Source organism: Pelmatolapia mariae, linkage group LG10_11 (genome assembly GCF_036321145.2).
Source record: "Pelmatolapia mariae isolate MD_Pm_ZW linkage group LG10_11, Pm_UMD_F_2, whole genome shotgun sequence".
Lineage (NCBI taxonomy): Eukaryota > Metazoa > Chordata > Actinopteri > Cichliformes > Cichlidae > Pelmatolapia > Pelmatolapia mariae.
The window spans coordinates 20,722,150-20,741,675 of NC_086236.1; positions in this window are offsets into that span (position 1 = coordinate 20,722,150).

Consider the following 19,526-nt stretch of genomic DNA (forward strand, 5'->3'; position numbering starts at 1 on the left):
AGAGAGTGAGACAAGAGAGGGGGGCCAGGGCCATGTGATATGGAGAGCATGTGGGCACAGCTTCACCCCCAGGCAGAATGAACGGGGGCCTGCTGTGTCTCTCCTGCATGATTAATCTGGCTGAGGGGCAGGAGGACTGCCACAGCCCTGCCTGCATTAACTCCCTACTCTCCAGGTCTGCACGAACACACACACACACAAACTCACACACCAGCTTTAGAACCATGGCAGGATACAGGTTGCTAACCACACAATGCAGTGTGTGTGCACGCATGTGTGTGTGTGAAGAATAGTGAGTGGCAGTGAAGCAGATTCCTGTTGAGGTATCTGATTCTGAAAGTTGAACTGTATATTTGTCTGTGGCCAAGGGGCAGCGTCTCACATGTTATTCATGCACTGACACGACACTAAACCTTCTGCATGTTGCCAAACTGTAAAGACCACCATGATGCAAGGGTCATTGGTTTCTAGGTAGTTCTGGGTTTCGGTGAGTCATAGTCTCATGTGACCTCTGTCTCCCAGGCAACATTGTGGATGTTTCCTGGTGTCTGTCTTGTCTTTTTGTGTAATTCACATGAAGCAGATGGTCCAAGAAATGCGGCTTGCTCTTTAAAATTTTCCCTAAGAGTATCTGGCGTGTAAGTGGTCAAATTTTCAAATAGCCGTGACAGCTTCTTCATGACAGTACAGCAGGTCTGTGTTGTCTCTCAGTACCACGCTTTCAGCTAATGTAGACACTGTAACCGTCCTTCCCGAGGTACGCAGCACTTTCTTTCATAGGAATGTTCAAGCCCTGGGCTGCTGTAAAGCAGGAAGTGTTGGGGAGGACCGGGTATTGTGCAACAGTGGAGACCAAGTACCAAAAGGCAGGCAGAGGGTTAACATCCTGCAGTACGCTCCACATTAACTGGAAAGGAATGAAGTGTCAAGCATGTTTTCACCACAGCGAGACGGTCAAAACCCTACCCCCTCCTCCTCCCACCAACCAGTCACCCCTCAAACCTTCTCCCCCACATCACCCGCATGCCTCCCACTCCCAACAGCCTCCCACAGCCATGACCAAATTATTTTCCAGCCTCCCGAGATTCGCCTTGCCAGACAAAAATCTGCAGCGCAGTCCTAAATCGGTGCGCGAGCACACTCAGCCTCCCTTGTCTCTTGTTGCCTCTCTGCCACCACGAAGAAAATAGGTCTTCCTTTTGCCAACTTGGTCTGTGCATGTGTTTACTTGCCAGATGTAAACAGCTACCAGCCAAATGAGTAGCCTGCCTGCGCTTTTACTTTGAACAATGACGCGTTCAAAGTGCTGAAGTGTTTTGCAAAGGATTCATTGAATACAGGTATGAAAGTGCTGAATGAGCCGCAGAGACACAGAGAGGGAGGAAGCGCAAGACAGAGAGAAAGGACAGGCGCTCGGTGATTGAGAGAGTAAGTGAAAGGGGGGAGTAGAATGAGAGAGAAGAGAGACAGAACGCGGGAGGGAGAGAGAAAATAAGCCCCACCAGTGAGCAGGCCACACAGCCCTGCCAAACTGCTTGAAAAAAAAGCCCCCTCTGTTTTATTTATAGTGCACTGTATCCATGGCAACCAGAGAGGTCAGGCAAGCTGGGCCTGCGCTTCACCCTGCTCTGGGGATTAGGATTTCACAGAGGTTCTCAGATGTGAGGAAGGTGGGCTAGAGCAGCTTGCTGCTCGCCAACGCAGTCCTCCTGCCTTTTGGTGAAGTCTGGGCCCTTCGCGGGAAGAGAGGGGGAGCAGCAGAGAGTCATGGGAATACTGTGGGAACGGTGGTTTGTGGTGATGGAGCTGGGAAGAAGGAGACTAGCACGGAGAGGAAAAGTACACGCATGTTAGCAGTTGCATGCAGAGGCTGTTTTCACTGAGTACCTTCTGTCACACCAAAGCTCAGCGGAGTTTGTTCTGTTTTTTCGGTTTGCTTCTTAGAGCAGAATATAAAAGGTCATGCAAGGTCATGGGAAACTTCACTTTTGGCAGGATACATAACACTGTTTTATACATTAAATCTGAGTCTCTGGTAATTGCCAAAAGTATTGCAAGATTATTTATTTTGTTAAGATTTGTTCTAAATGTCATCTTTACCCAATTTAATAAATAGTTATAATATTCCTATGCAGTGTACACCTTTGCCATGTGTACAGGCCACAGGGGGACGTTTACGGTTGCTGTTCTGAGCTCTACTCTAGTGTTTGTGTTTTTTGGTACAGACTTCAAATAAAACCCACTGGTTCTGAGGTCGATGCTGTCCCCAGGTTCTTACTTACCTTTGACCTGAAATGGATTTAATTAAGTGCTAGTCAAAAGTAATGTATAAGTACAGGTTAAAAAAAATTAAAAAAGTGAAGCAATGTTGACAAGAACAGCCACCTGTGATCAAAAATAAGAGATTTTAGGTCAGAAAAGCCTGGGCTTTGTATTGGTTATGTTCTTAGCTTTGCTTTTTGTTAATATTTCCCTTTTCCAAAGCTATTTACGAGAAACTAACAAAAAAAATTGTTAGAATGAAGAATATTCACAAGAGAAACACAAAGACATAGGCCAGGAGTGAGAGAGTCAGTGAAGAGATGAGGAAAAAGCCGATTGCCCTCCAGGAAATGCATGGTACAACTACAGCAGAGGCCTCCAGATTCCTCCTGGGGCAGAAGACCTACGTTGCTAGGAAATGGCTCTCGGGCTGGTGTTTTGCCATGTGTGGAGGCTGTTGCCTGCCATATTCAAATGCACAGGAGAACAAGGATTCAGTGCACTTTCAGGCAGCATGCTCAAAAAGACCTTAAGAGCCATGAAAAAAACCCAAAACAAAACCTGTGGTCCATCGGCATCATCCAAGAGCAGTACTGACTTCCCCTGTCTCTAGGGGGCACCCTCACCACCTGAGTCACAGGACCAATTCAGCCAGATTTTTTCCCCCCTTGGAAATGTGACCAGTCCAATATGTGTGGCTGCAAAAAAAAAAAAAAAATGGATGTCACAGGCACATGATCATTGGTGGTGATCAGTCCATCCTCCTTAGACCAGTGTATGGTTCATTAGATGGATGGAGGATGAGGTGTCAATGTGCAAAGAAAGAATGAATTCAAGTCGCTTGAAAATTGCCCAATGGGCACGGGCTATGCTGCTATTAGTGGCAATGACAGAGGAAAAACTAGCCGGGCTTGTTTATCACCAGTCATTGGCTCTGGCTTTAGACTGTTATAAAACACACAGCAAGGTATAAAAGTTCTGGCTCAACAATATAGAAAGTTACCAAATACTAGAACATTTAGAAGCCTACGTTATGTTTTAACATGTACCTGTGGATAAACCTCACACAGAGCAGATAAACGCGATAAAAACCATTTGGGTGAACAACTTGACTGTAGTAAAGATAAACTAGACTTATGCTTATTGTTGTTATTGTCAATTCCGTTACATTTTAATCAAGATTGTATTGCTTTTGTCAAATGAAAATGAGCTGTGAGTCTGTTTTTACCCCATCCATCTCTGGAGGTTTGTGGTTTATCATGCTCTTATCATTTTTTAAGGTATATAAAGCTTTTACTTTGTTTCTACAGCAGCAAACAACCTGAGTGTATAATAATCAGTCTAAAACACTGCACCATAGCGTAGCAATGCAGATACGATGGGGTGTCTCTTTGTCCGAAGAGATAATTATTCCATGGGTTGTAATGATATTTACACTCACCCAGGCTCACAGGAACTAAATTATATTGCACATTACTGTAAATAGGTTTTCAGGAGAGTCAGTGTACAGAGTTGGTTGTGAAGCAAGTCTTTCAACCAGAGCAGCCAGGTTCAAGCCCTTCTGCTGTCAAACAGACCGCCTACTGCAGCTAACCCTGTAGTCGAACTTTAACGTCAACAAGGATTTCACTTCTCAGTCCATTTTTTATTTAAGTAAAGGGTTTGATATACAGTTCCCATGTAAAAAATATGCACATTTTCTAAATAAAGTAATACTCTGGGAAATCTTGGATGCATCCATCTATCACCATCTAGGTGACCAGTTTAAGTGAAGACACCCAGACTTCCCTCTCCTCAACAATCTCCACAAGCTCTTATGAATGGACATAGAGGTGTCCCCAAGCCAGCTGAGAGACACAATTTGTCCAGTGTTTCTTGGTTCGTCCACAGTCTTTCCCCAGGTGGACATTCCTGAAACACCTCACCTAGGAGGAGTCCAAGCGGAATTTGGTTCAGATGCCCAAACTACCTCAAATGGATCCTTTTGATGTTGAGGACAAAGGCTCTATTCTGAGACCCTCCTGAATGACCAAGCTCCTCTCCCCATCTCAAGCTCACACTGCTTCAAACTCAGGTGCATAAGAGCTGGAGGTCATCATGATCAATCAAACAGGATCACATCATCTGCAAAAAAGCAGAGCTGAGCTCCTGAGGCCACTAACCTCAACACCTCTCACCACTAGGTTACATCTAGAAATTCTTTCAGGCATTCATGTGAATGTGATGTTGACATACCAGCCACTTTAAAGACTGCTGCAAATCAAGAACATCCCAAGGGCCCTAGTGTGTGCCACCACACTGCTCAGGGACAGCTAAAGGAACACGGCAATGAAATCTCCCAATCTCCTAAAGTCCCAGTGCCAGACACCACCACTGGCTTTCTGTGTCCAAGCCCTGATGGGTTAGAGTTGTGGCTAATTGTTGTAAATTTTTGCATTTCAGTTTTTAAAGGCCGCTTATTTTAACACAACAATAGCCCATTCGGCTAAGCTTTAACCATTGTGTCTTTTGCTGTTCTGAACAAACAACTAATATCCAGTACACAGTTCATGTTTATTTCTGGGAATGATCCTCTCTGTTGCACTAGAACTCTTACATTACCAGAAAAGAAAAAACAGCAGCTGTTTGTTTGAAATCAATACAAGACCTCAGCATGCACACTCATAGACACCTTGAGCAAGCAAATGAACAGACTGGTTACCTGCAGAAAGGTAAGATTCAACAGCCCCAATACAACAAAAACAATGTCAGTATGGGTCAAATAAGATATTCTTTAAATGCATTGAGTGGCAAGAACCTTGCAAGCTTTGAGGGAACAATGAGTGAGAGAAAAGTTGTGGCCTGCTTGTCCAAACTGATTCTCGAATGTGTTGCATTAGCAGATTAAATGCTAGGAGGTAAATAAGAGGGGTTGGGAGGCAAACGTGGATTTGGTGGGTCAATGGGGTGACAAGGTCATGCAGATCCATTTATGAAAAACTAACAAGATCTTTTATCTACTCAGTCCTTTTCTAATATTTTTTATGATCTACTCTTACTGAAGGCACATAACACTGTAGAAGTAGCCTAATGCAAATAACACTAGCTGTGTCTGAAGAACTGAAAACTTGGACTGTAATTGTAGACAGGAAAAATGCATTGTTACTGGAATATTATCTGAAGAAGTAGTTTCCACAAATATGTGTGCAGATGTGCATCCAGAATAAAGAAGCAAACGTGACACTCGTGAACAATGACAGTACTAACTATAATCACTAACATGTTGTAAGCACTGTCATTAGGCCTGGACTGGGACAAAAATTGGTCCTGGCATCCACAAGGTGTATGAGCACACAGGGAAGGTAGGAGAGGGGAGAGATTTGAAATTTGATTGGGCAATCCATTGTCAATAATGACAATAACCCAATGGGCTTTCGTCAGTGCTTGTAGGGCCAGTGTATAGTGGCCCTACAAGCCAGCCTGTAGGCTATATAATATATTGACAAAGAAAATAAATGCCCACAAGTGCCCCGGCCCACCGGGCAAATGTCTGGTATGTCAGATTACTAGTCCAGCCCTGACTTTCATCATAGTGCACTTATATAACTATAATGACATTACTGGGATCTCTGTCAGGCATAAACAAACTGAAAATACAATATGAACAATAGTTTCTATAATGGTAATAACAGGCACTGAAGACCAGAGTAAAAGTGAGAAAAAATAAATAAGCCAAGACCAAGACAAGCAAGGAATGTTACAATGTAGAAAAAGGGTTAATTCAGAGCCCGATGTACTGAACTTACAAACACTGAAACATGTTTTAGCAAGTGACCACCTTGGGCCTTTAAATTTAATCCATGAACCAAGGATCAAAGACTGCCAGTTGAGGTAGGCTCAAACCCCAATATACCCCCACGTTTTAATACACTTGTACACACTAATATCTTTACAGATTACTACGTTTTTTTCATGAAAAAATGTACAACGATCCCACTTACCAGTTCCACTTGCACTTGGGCTCCAATCAGCTGATTTCAGTTGTGTGTGGAAGGAGGAGGTCTTCAGTCTACAGCGTGGATATGGGCATAACCTTTATTTTTATTGCACAAAAGGAGAAGAGCATGATGGTAAAGTGGAAACTGCATACAAGACAGAAACAGCTGCATTCTGCTGCTAACACAACTTCAGCTCCTTGTAAGCATCTGCACAGACAGCATGCTAATGCTAAGCTACCTAAGAACCCAGAATGATGTTAAAGATGAGTGAATACTGATCCCAGCCCAGCCTGATGAACAGACAGGCTGCTGCCTCTGTTTCTACCTGTTCATGTTTCTACAGTAGAATCACTGTGGGCATCACTTTAATATGTCTTTGTGCTGGTTTTCATTTTTGCTTTGTGTTCATACCTAAATACTAAGAGAAAAATTATTTGTGTGTCCTCATTAGGATAGGGAATTATGTTGGTGTGTGCGGCAGTAGCTTTGGGTTATATTGATGTCTTTCAGCTACTTTACAGAGTAGCATGAAAGTAAATGTGACATGTGTAATAATTGTTTTTTGTTGAGTAACGACTCCAACACTGATCACAACAAAGCGGGAAAATACCTCAAAGACGGACAAACATTTCACCCACAGCATGAAGTTAATTTGCATGAATATAATGTTAGAACATAATGAAAATCAATAAGAGAAACGATATTGAATCAAATCGATAAGTGATATCAATTTGATATCCATCACTAAATTCGTATCAGTTCCCATCCCTAAACTCAAGTTGTCATGGCAACACAGGACACAAAAGTTTCATCATAAACTGCTCAAACAAAACTAACAACAGACCAGACAAACAATAGTCAAAGAGAAGCTTGAATCAGACTGAAGTAGATAACAAATTACAAACAATCACATTTATCTGTTAAATACTTACTTTACAACCTTAAAGCTATAAAATACAAGAAAATAAGAAAATATCTAACTTAAAAGTCAAAGAAAATGAGCAACATAATTTAAGGTATATAAGTTACCCCACTACCCTCAGTCGTGTAGCAACATTTGGCATGTCCCAATTAACACTTCCTGTTTTGAGTAGTGTTGAATGGCCCAACTTCTTCTCTTAAGAGGACATCTTCTCAGCCAACAGACCCCTCAGCACAGGCAAAAAAAAAATATTTAAAAAAAAATGTTAAAAAAAAAGGTATGAATTAATACAAAATAAAGTAATTTAACAGAGCTGAAAAAACAAGATTTAACATAAAGTTGACTAAATGCGTGCACTACAGAAATAGGAAATAATCACAGTACAGAAATACAGTAAGTTGCACAACTTTACCTACTTATTTTTGAGCATATGAATATTTGTAATATCTATGTTTTTGTGTTTACTTTCAATTCTCTTTATTTTTGAACAATTTCCTAATTATTTTCCCCATCCTCAGACACTTTATCTGTTTATTTAAAAAAAAAAGAAGAAAAAAAAAAAGAACTGAGACATCTTGTCACTGCGTGACTTTGTGAAAAATATCCTGTTTTCCTTGTCATTTTGGCCACACTTTTGACCATGCTTTTCTGCTGTCCATCTCTGTTATTGGCATTGTCCAACCATTCTGTTGATGTCTCTCTCTGTATTTTCCTCTCCCAACACCGGGTAACTGGGGACTTGTGTTGGTCTGTGGAGACAGACTGTAGCCAGCACTGTGAGGGGCTCAACTTGGTTCTCCTCTGGTTCTGGTGCTGGCTGACCAGCAGGCCCCCACAGCTCAGGCCCAACTCCAGGACAGACAGTGGTGAAGCGGACAAAGGACTTCATTCTCTACTGGATGTGCGTGTGTGTGTATGAGGGGGGGTTATAGGATGAAGGAGGTGTTAGGAGATGAGGAAAGCAAGAGAGGAAGGGGGAGCTGGCGCAAGGGTCTTATCCTCCCGGCTCAAACACATGCCACCAGCTGCTGCCCCCTTCCTGTGCTTTCATTAAAAAGCCTCCCTGTGTTTCGCTGGGGTAATCCACATGCTTTACTGAAAAAGTGTGCGGTAAATTCTGTTTGTCTATCCACTGCGCTATTTTGCCATTTCTTTCCCTTTGGTGCTCCCTTTTTCACTCTTTCTATGATGTGCTTTGCTCGCCAGTGGAGAGCGGTCCATTCTCTGCATGTCTGTGTGTGTATGTGTGTGTGTGTGTGTGTGTGTACCTGTATGTGCGCCCATGGAGTCTGTCAGACTCTCAGCATTTCCAGCACTCAGCCCAGAGCCAAGGCAAGCATTGCCAGAGGGAGTGCCTGCAATGTAGGGCGCCCAGCGAGCTGGACGCAGGCAGAATATCAACGCCACACGGCAGACACTCCTCCCAGCAGCCCACCTGCTGACTTACGTGATCCAAATTTGAGGAGGAGGGGGGGTGTTTTGGGGAGAGAAGGTGGTGGGGGAGGATAGGCTGCAGGAAATTGCCAGGTAGTTTCCAGACCCACTTCCCTGCGTTGCGCCCAATTAATCAGGGCTACATCTGTGTTGGATGGACCTCTACCCCAAGGGGAGGGGGTGGAGCAGAGACGTTGGTGATTTTTGTCTGTAAATGCACATGCATTGTGTGCGTGTGTGTGTGTGTGTGTGTGTGTGTGTGTATACTACCTGTAAGAGTGCACAGTGTGTATGTTGTATGGGAGCGAAGGGGGTTTTGTGTGTTTTGTATTTACCAGCAGAGATGGGAGGAGGTTGTTGATGCCAGGCTTCTTCTAGCCTTGCAGTCAGAACTAGAGTCATGGGTAACCTTCTTCGGTCCACTGTCCTCTTTATCCGGTTTCAGTTTCGGCTATATCCCCACTCATTCCCCCCAACGCATACCCAGACACACACACACACACACACACATATGCACACTTCCCTGGGTTGCTGTGCCTCACAAGGAAAAGGGTCATTTTTCAGCACCTGTGTAGCTCAGTGTCTGTATGTTTATTTCCTGAAGCTTCTGGCACACCTGGACCTGAGCTACCCCTCCTTCTTTCATCTCTGCTCTCTGTGTTTTTTTTCTCTTCTCCCTGTGTTTGGCTGTTATGTTGCAAATCCCTTTCCAGGTTTGTTCATATGACTAACAAATAAAATAATATAAAGCCAGACAGTGTTTGCAGGCTTCCACAAAAAAAAACAAAAAAAACAACTTGATTTCATATTCATTTTTTAAAAATCGTCCGTTAAACAAATGCTTGTAGAGGGCTTGGAACAGACAGGACAGACTCAGTTTACGAAGATGGATGTATAAGCGGACTCTGCTATCACTGGGGGCTGTTTATATTTTTAAGAAACACCAAATATACATGAGAAAGATTTAATGAGCCCTCGCTTTCACATATGTGTTTCATTTGACTGCAGTCTTTTGCCATCGGAGCAATTCGGTGGTCTGCATCACCTGATTAAACCATTCGTGAAAACCTTTTGGTTTAAAAACTATGAAGACACGTCCCATCGTGTTTTGATGTGTTTTAATGCTAGCGTGCATGTGTGGCTCACGATCCTGTGTGGAGGCCTGGCATAGTGTGGTGCAGTGCAGAGTGGAGAGGAGAGACAGCTGCCCTGACAGATGCCGGGAGGCAGGACCCCACTGGGAAGCAGAGGGAGGGAGCTGGCACTGTCTCACCCCAGCGGAAACACCATAGGCTGCAGAGGAAGTGGGCAGGGGGACAAACCAGGGGCTCAGTGTGTGTGTGTGTGTGTGTGTGTGTGTGTGTGCGTGTGTTTGTATCTGAGCTACTTTAAGAGGACCTTGGCAGTTGTTCATGTATGTATGTATGTATTTACATCTGATGCACCATAAGAGCAGAAATCCAACTAATCAGGCAGGCTACACACTCCATGCTGCAGCCATGTTATTCCAGCTCACTGTGGCTCTTTGCAAGAAAAATGGATCGCAAGTCAGCTTGCAGCTGCGTGACATTAAAACTGAAAACAACTTAATGAATCCTTAATGAAAGTACATTAAGTACATTTATATACTGTGCTATTATGCTAAACATTGTTATTGTAAGCACCTTTCCTTCTTAATGTTGTATCCTGGACATGTTGCTGAATCGATAATTCAAGATGACATACAAAATCACATCATTCAGGTGTAATCCAACAGGGTGTGGAAATGGCCCAATTAATTTTAATGGAGGGACACGAGTGTTGGTCGACTTCAAAAAGAAAAAAGTTGGGATCAGATGACTGTCTTTTTTTGACGGTCGTGATTCTATTGATGGTATTGCAGTTCTACAAAATCATCCAGGATCAGTTTCTTACGCTTGTTAAAAATAGTTGAAATGGCAGTAAATGTACTATAATGCTTTAATGTCTCTCATAAGCTCTTTAAAGCACGATCAATACTTAGTTTCAAACTTTAAGCCTGGATTAATTAGAATATTTAAAAGAATATATTTGAGCTTTATTTAAATTTCACTTTAAAGTTATACTTTGACCCTTATGTGACCTTTAGGGCCTTTTCCTTGCAGTTGTCATTGTGTACAATGAGCCTATTTGGATCAGACAGCGGTGGTGGTTCTTAGTTCTGTAATCCTTGCACTATTTGTATTTGTGGCATTTTGTATTCACTTGATTCAGTAAACACAGAATATCTCTTTTGACTTTTTTGTGTATTTCAATAAAGACTGTATACAAATTGACAGACTTTTTTTTTTTGCAATTGATCACACACAAGACTGCGTAGACCACTCTGACTGAGGCACACGTTCACATATTTTTCAAGTGACTGTATATGTTATAGAATGAAACAGACAGACCAATTCAAACCACTGTTGAACCCTGTGCACCTGGCAGAGACTGTAGCTTTGGCTCGTGATCAATATATTTGGAAAAATGACCTTGTCCCCTACCTGTCTCCTTTGAATAGCTTCTAATATTAGCAATGTGTTTTCAAGAGAAAAAAAATGAATCTGAAGAAGTTCAAAGAGGCTTTATAGAAGCATTCATACAAATAGGTTGGCTGAGTTTAGCTGACACTGTGTCACACATGTAGTTAATCAGAATCATGTGTTTTATACAGTTTTCAGTGGTAGTATGAGCTCTCGGAGTGTTCACTATATACAGTCTTCTTTGTGCTGGTTATTTGTTACTTCCTGCGTTATTGTAAGATGCGCTTTACTATTTCTGAGTGTTGTTTTGCTGAGCCATCTCTGAATTGGCAGCGTTATTATTTTGGGAGATGAATGAAAGCATCATCTTTTAATCAATAGGCAGAGAAGTTGAACTCTTTGTCCTGCTAAAAGTGTTGCTTCTGTTGAAATCTCAAACACCAGTCCTATAAATGTGTCACATTTTTTCCATCTGGAACATGCTGAGCATACAGATTTGTGGAGGAGAGTGGCTAGTTTGAAGGTGCTGTTTGAAAAATTTCTGTTGACATTTTGACTCTTTCAGTGTGAAAATTTTGGATTTCATGCCTGACATTTATGACTACTTGATGACTCCCTTTCTTCTCTAAAGGAGAGTTAAAGAGGCATGAACAGTAAGATAAATTTGCAAATAAAGACATAGCAGATGTGTACGTGCTTTAGGTTAAGGTTTTAAGAACTCTAAGTTTTATTAGGTTTCAATATCAGGTGCCTATTTACGTATTCACCAGTTAACTCCAATCAGAGTGCAGTAAATCAAGAGAAACTACATGATCATTACTATTAGTTCTCCAAGTGCACATTTCTTCATTGTACTTAGCGAGTAGATTGTTCCAAGCTTGTTGGAGAACTGTCCTTTTTTTAATGTAAGCTTTCTTACTGTTTCTTGCTGTCTTCTGCCTCTTCACATAATTAGACCCACCCACTGAGTAGACAAAGGGTCTATTTGGATCCGTACCATCTGTTCGGAGGACAACTTATTCTTCTTGTTGCTGAAGATAGTTTTCTGTGACTTGCTGCGCGTTCATGCAGCAGAATTCATTTGCGATCAATCAGATTTCTCCCTGATTGTACTGGCAGAGTCTAAGCATCTTGATCGCCTAAAACCTTTGCACAATACTGCACATTTTTACTCAGAATTTGATCCCAAGATGTATTTTTGGTATTTTTTCCCCCTTTTTTTCACTGCTAAAATATCTCCTTTGGAAAAAGAAGTCAAATATCTTTGATACAAATTATAGACTTTAAGTCAGGAACACATGTTGTGAGCCATTTGCTGCACAAAATGTTACAAAGCCTTCATGTCGGTGCAATGTGCTCTGCTCTCCAGGTTGTTCTCCGTGTGATTCTGAACAGCTTAGGCGCCATTATAACAATACATTTATATGACAAAACCCAGTAGATAGTGCTCATTTTGTAATTCTACCTATAAAGGCCACAAACATGTACTTGCAATGACATTACTGATTAATGCTATGAAAGAAAAGTGAAGTAGCTTGCTGTTAAAAAGCCAGACTGGTGCATGCAGATACTGTAGTGCATATTTTAGTTCATGTATGGAAGAAGAGTGTAAGAACTGCTGAGCACACACATCTATAGCCACAGAAGATATAGCACATAATTGAGCTGGTATAGGCTTAAAAATGAGATTTTTAAGATATTGCCACAGCATAGTATGCCACAATAATAAGCAGAATCAAGGCCAAATACCTTAAAGGTGACTTTATTCGTAATGTTACATTTTTAGAGAAAAGGTATAACGGATTTTTAATGATTTTCTGGCCAGATAGCAGCAGGTGGCCCCTCTGGTCTGAACTGCAGAGGCAGTAGTATGGCTTGTAGGCAGCTGCTTGTTCAGTGTCACTGACCAAAGACCCCAAGCACTTTGAACAAAGTACAAAGCACTGATTCAACTCTTTATCCTTCATCTTTGACAAGATAAATTCATGAGATTCACAAGATTGAAAACTAAAGCTCTTTAAAAGAATTCCTGTTGTTTGATGCTTAAAAAAAACTTCACTCTGAAATTAATTCCACAGAAATAACTCCCGCTCATAATAACTGCCAACAGCAGAGATAAGTATGGAGTTTTGAGAAAACTAAATGTCACTGTAGCCAGCTGTTTTTGTTCTAATTATGTATGTGCATGCATACTTGTGAAAAAGATGTGTTTGTGGGTGTATGTACTCTTTAGGGTCTCTTTAGGAATACTGGAGACCTGGTTTGCATGCTGTGTGCAGAAGACTAATGCAGCTGCAGGGCCTGCACAGTGGGAAGTGTTGCCATGGTGAGCTGGGTTATCGGGCCCTGAGAGAGACCATCCACACAGTCCTCATGGTCAGTGCAACTGACTTTACTGGTAATGCAAATGGTGTGTGCATGCTGTCTGTGCTAGTGTATTATTCTACACAAATATTCACAAATAGTGAATATGTGTCAGTGAGGTTTAAACCCTTGCAACAGAGAAACAGCCGTAGCGGTAATGTTCAAACCCAATAGCTACTTCAAACTGTGCTTCCTCCTTTTTCCTTTCTTCAGACACAGCAGCTGACAGAGTGAGACGTCCACAGGGATCATGTCCACTGGGAACAGTGCTGTGGAGGCAGAGCCTATGGAGAGCCACAGTGACAGTGTCCAAGAACAATGTGTCTGCTAAAGTCATCCATGTGTGACAGGCTAAGGAAGAGGGATCTTACGAGGTGTTTGTTTCTCTGAGGGCTGTCAAAGAAGGTAGGGTAGTGAGCAAATATGAGCAAATACTTGAAGGATTCGTTGGACATTTGGGGAATATCCTCATTTGCTTTTATCTGAAGAGCTAGATGTGAAGATTGACACCACTCATGTCTGTGTGCTAACTATGCAGTTTGACTTAGCAGTCTGTTAGCTTAGCATAACAAAAGACTCCAGATAGCCTGGTTTGTCCAACGGTAACAAACTTCATCTAGCAGTATCTTACAGCTGACTAATGAATAAATAACATCTAATTTGTTAAATATGAAAATCTGTTGCTGTTGGGTGGGTGTTGTTGTGTTGTCTTTCGGCCAGCTTTCTCCAGCCAGTTTCTTCCCTCAAATCGGATCATTGTACATTAGAAAAAAAACATTTGGCTGCAGGTTCTAACTTTATTTTTACTACACATAAACATTAGAGAGGTATCACAAATTTTCATTTAAGTATATATGCCAAAATGTTGAACTCTTAACTTAATGGCTGCAAGTTGTATTTCTGGAAGATAAAGATTCATTACACAGGATACTAATACAACACTGCTTTAAAAAAGGAAAATAGATACAAACAAGACTAAAAATCGAAAAGAAAGAAAGAAAAGAGGGACAGAGCTTGTAGTTTAACCAAGGCGTAATAAATACCCTTTATTACAGAAAGTAATCTGTACTCAAATCTAATGGGTTCTTTCATTCACCCAGCTGCATGTCTCTGCTCGATTTCATGAAATTCAGCTTTTTAAATTTCAGCATGATCCACACAAGGATTCATGTTATGGACAGGGCAGAATAATTTGGGCCAGGCCTTGTAATTACAGACGTTAATACTTTTAATCCTACACCTTCTATATGTTATTGCTGGTAAAAGTGTATGTATAAATCATTTTTGCTGTGGATTGTGCAGACCAATACATGCTATCTGTTCACTTAAATGCTGAAATGCAACGTGTAATTAAGTAGATATCTTATCCGCAGGATTACTGTCACATAGATGAGAGAAACAAAGAGCCTGTTAGATGAGCGACACTGTGTCATATCAACACAGAGAGAGAGAGTGATGCACTGTGCTGTAAATTCATTAACTTATCTCAATAGGAACCACCTGTGCTTTCAAGGAGAAAGTAAAACAAGCAGACATTTTCAGCATTGACTCCTGTCTGTTGTATAGGTTCTTCTACTTTGAACAAAAAAAAGACTATTTGCTGCAATCAGTGAGTTCATCCCCATTGATTAACCCATTACCCGCCTTCTGTGCAGCCAGAAACTGAAGGAATATTTCTACTATAAAACAAAATTATAATAATAATTACAGGGGAGCTATTTGGTAATAATTCTCATGACAAATGGTGTAAACTGGGGAAAGCCACACAGGTTGAGTAAAAAAATCACATCTGTATACAGTGCAAATTAAGCTAAGGAACTTTTCATCCTCAGCCACCTCTGAACCATGGCGTGTTTGCTCAGATGTAGCAGGTGTTGGTCACTGTGAAACGGCTTGTTGCGATTGGTCAGAATTTGCCTGTGATAACCTAATAGGTTTGCTGTTTACTTATTTAGAAAGATAAACACATTTAGTATTTTGCTTACTAATACTACTAATGCTTCTATTGGGCAGTCAGGATGGGCCTGTCGGGTGGTCCCTGACCACTTAGGCCCACAAACAGTGCTCCAGTATCCATTATCTTGCTGATAGACAAATTCTTGCTTAGCTGGAATAAAAAAATATTGAGAATAAAATATTCTCAAATATTGGCATAAAATATTATTTTTGCACCAGTAAGTGATTCCCAGAGACCTATTAGCTGAAAACTTAGTCTACTGTATCTCAGCATGATGGGCAGCGTGCCGTTAAAAAAAGAGGAAACTGGACAAGTAGAGGACAAAAGATGAAGTGGCTATCTACAGAAGATAAACAGTAACTGAAAGTCATGGCTTTAAACAGAAAGAAAATCCATTTGAGTGATGAATCCAAATTTCCCAATTGTCTTCAATATGGACAGAGCAGGTGAGGAGAGAGGTACAACAGTGAGTGTCTACAGCCATCTGTAAAACACGGTGGAGGCTCTGTCATGGCTTGGGACTCCATTTCAGCCACTGGTTTGGGAATCTTATTTGAATACAGAAAAATACCGTCCAATTTTCACCCACCATGCAATACCATCCAGAAAGCATCTGATTAGTTATAGCTGCATTTTTCAACATGACAATAACCACAAACGTTCTGTCAGCGTATTATTTAAAGGATACCTGAATAGAAAAACACACAGTGGAGCACTATCAGTTATGGATCAGCCTCCCCAGAGCCCGAACTTCATAATTATTGAAGAAGTGTGTTAACATCCAACGAAGACCTTTGAATGTCCTTCAAGAAGTCTGAAGAGCTCTTCCTGAATAGATTTTTTTTTTTTGACTAAGAGAGTTTAGGCTGTGTCGAAGAATAAATGTGGTTATACCAAGAATTGACTTTCAAGCTTGTAAGAATTGTACAAATTGTGGTTTGTTGTTGCACCTTTCCTAGCTTATATAAGAAAATGAAATGGGGCTCAAGACTTTTGCACAGTATTGTAGGTTTCAAGTACTTTACTTTACTGTAGAACAGCAAACTTGATGTTAGTTACAAGGTGAAAAATATTTCAAACACTTCCTTGCACACTGCTTTTTAAATGCTGTCCTAATCCTTAGATGCAGAAGATAAAATAAAATATATAAAAGATATCAAGTCTGGCTCTCGGTAGCCAGGTCAGTGGAACAGGCTGTGCTCTGCTGAAGTTTGATGATTGAGATTTCTCTAGACATATCTGCTTTCCTCTGAAAAAAGAGCTAAGCGCATACCACCCAACTATTGTGGCTCTGATTGAAAAATAAAATGAACAGCAAGTGAGACTGAAACTTTCACCGGCTTTCAATCAGAAGTCAGAAACTTTTGGCGGTCTTGTCATGATATTATGGAACTGCATTGTTTCTCGTCAATCAGACAAAGCCTGTCACTTAGTGTGGAAATTATTTAAGACTTCACAGCCTGAGTGCAAAGCGTCTGAAGCTGTAGCTGCTGCTGCTGATGCACCCTCTCACAGTATTTCCGTGTAACAGCATGAAGATTTGTCAGATCAGACTCTTTGTACTGGTGAGAAGCCACAGTGTCCTGTGCGTCAGATTTAGACATGCTATGACAAAGATGCCGAGAACTCAGTACATGACATTATCGCAATTTCAGGTGAAATTTGTCCGTCCTGGCAAGACTTTAAAACATGACTCATGCTGACTCATCCTCTTGCCTCTTTATTCAGCCATGATCTGCAGAGGGTGTAGCCCCAGTGTCTGCAGAACTCCTCTCAGAAATCAGAACATCTCAGTGTAAGTTTGCGTTGTCCTTTTATTCACTTTGCCATGTTTGTCACAAATGTGGAGTCGCACAATATCTTCTAAAGGCCTCTGTTAGAGAAAAAAGCCAGTGCCGTGATATAATGTATTGTTTTTTTATTAATTATATAAAGACTGAATTTGTCATGGTCCTGGGTTTTAAATTTTTGGTTATATTTGTTGTGTTTCTCCTGTTTTCTGTGCTACATGTTCTTCATGTTTGTCTCCATGTTTCACCGTTTGTTGTTTGGTCTTTAGATACTTCCTGTTTTACTTTTTGGAACACGTTTGTAAGGATAACTGCTTACACATAACCTTGCATGTGTGGTCTTCCTTTTATTCATTTATATGGCAAAACTTGACATTTGTAGGACTACTAACTTTCACACAGACCTTTAAGTGCATATAAAATCTTGATATACTGTACACCCCACACACACACTTTTTGTTTTTGGTTACCAGTGTCCTGTAGTGTCCAAAGTGTTCTGCCTCTGCTTCCACTTAGCTGAGCTGTGATATGAAGCTCTCAGGTGATGTGAGGTGCCTGAACAACTGGCTACCACCCAAGCTTTCTGATGCGTAAAAATTAACATGGCAACTGCTACCATGTGCAAAATCTTGCAGTGCAGTGCAGCTGGACTGGGAACAAGTAATGACTGAAGGTTCTTCACTAATCATCTCTATTTGCCACATAAGAAAAAAAAAGAAGCTATAACGATTGGGCATGTCTTCCAATTTTATAAAATCAAGTTTAATAAACTCCAAGAGATCTTTTGATAGCCTCGCTTTTTTGAAGACGACTCATAATATAACAGAATGTGATGATAAAGTTACAGTGTTAACAGTGACTCACTGAGGCATCAGCCCTTTTGTAAGCATACAGTGCATCCAGAAAGTATTCAAAGTGCTTCCCTTGCTCCACATTTTGTTATGTTACAGCCTTATTCCAAAATGTTTCACCTTGAAATTCCTTACTTGAAATCGCTGAAAATTTATTTGAAACATGAAACAAATATATAACATATATAATATAATCATTTACAGCTTTTGCCTTGACACTCAAAAATGAGATCAGGGGCATTTGGTTTCCGCTGATCATCTGTCCAATGTTTCTACAACTTAATTGGAGTCCACCTGTGGAAATTGTACAGTTGTGATTTGGGAAGGCACACACCTGTCTATATAAGGTCTGATAGGTGACAGTGCAGGTCAGAGCTCAAACCAAGTCATGAAGTCCAAGAGATTGTCTAAAGACCGCCAAGGCAGGATTATATCGGCACAGATCTGAAGAAGAATACAGGAAATGTTTTCAGTATTGAAGGCCCCAGTGAGCACAATGGCCTCCATCATCCGTAAGTGAAATACATTTCCAACCACCTGGACTCTTCCTAGAGCCAATCTGAACGAAAGGAATAGAAGGGGTTTAGTCAAAGCTGCAGTGTTGCTCTGTGGAGAGAACCTCCCAAAAGAACAACCATTTCTGTAAAAGTAATCACATGACAGCCCACCTGGTGTTTGCCAAAAGGCACCTGAAGGACTTCCAAACTGTGAGAAACAACGTTCTCTGGCTTGATGACACAAAGATTAAACTCTTTGGCCTGAATGTCTGGAGGGAACCAGGCACCACTCATCACCTGACCAATACCATCCCAACAGTGAAGCATGGTGGTGACAGCATCATGCTGTGGGGATGTTTTTTGGCAGCAGGAACTGGAAGACTAGTCAGGCTCTTCAGGAACCTGGTAACCTTGATGATAACCTGCTGCGGAGCACTCTAGATGGTGTGCCAAGCTTGTAGCATCATATTCAAAAACACTTGAGTCTGTAATTGCTGCCAAAAGTGCTTGAAAAACATGTTGAGCAATGGCTGTGTCTTTTTTCACTTTGTCAGTATGGGGTATTGTGATTAAACTTTTAATCCATTTTGGATTAAATAAAGCTATAACGTGACAAAATGTGGAACAAGTGAAACAACGCTGTGAATACTTTACTGATGCACTGTATGTGGAACAGCCTTTGACATGAGCTTACAAAAGCAAGTGGAGAAAATCTGTGTCCCATCGTTCTGACTGTTGCTTTTCATGTATTTTTAGTGGTTTCAAAGGTCATAGACACTTTCCAGAGTAATACTGAATACAATTCCACTTAACCTATTAATATAGTGTCGAAAGGCTACACAATCAAAATTATAAGTGAAACAGAAAGCAGACTCCACAAACTGGGCAATGTTGAGATCCAACATATGCATAGCCCAGCATGAGGCCAAGTACTAATTCAACCTGACAAAATCGTTTTTATGCTGATCTCAATTGGAAACAAAGTGCTT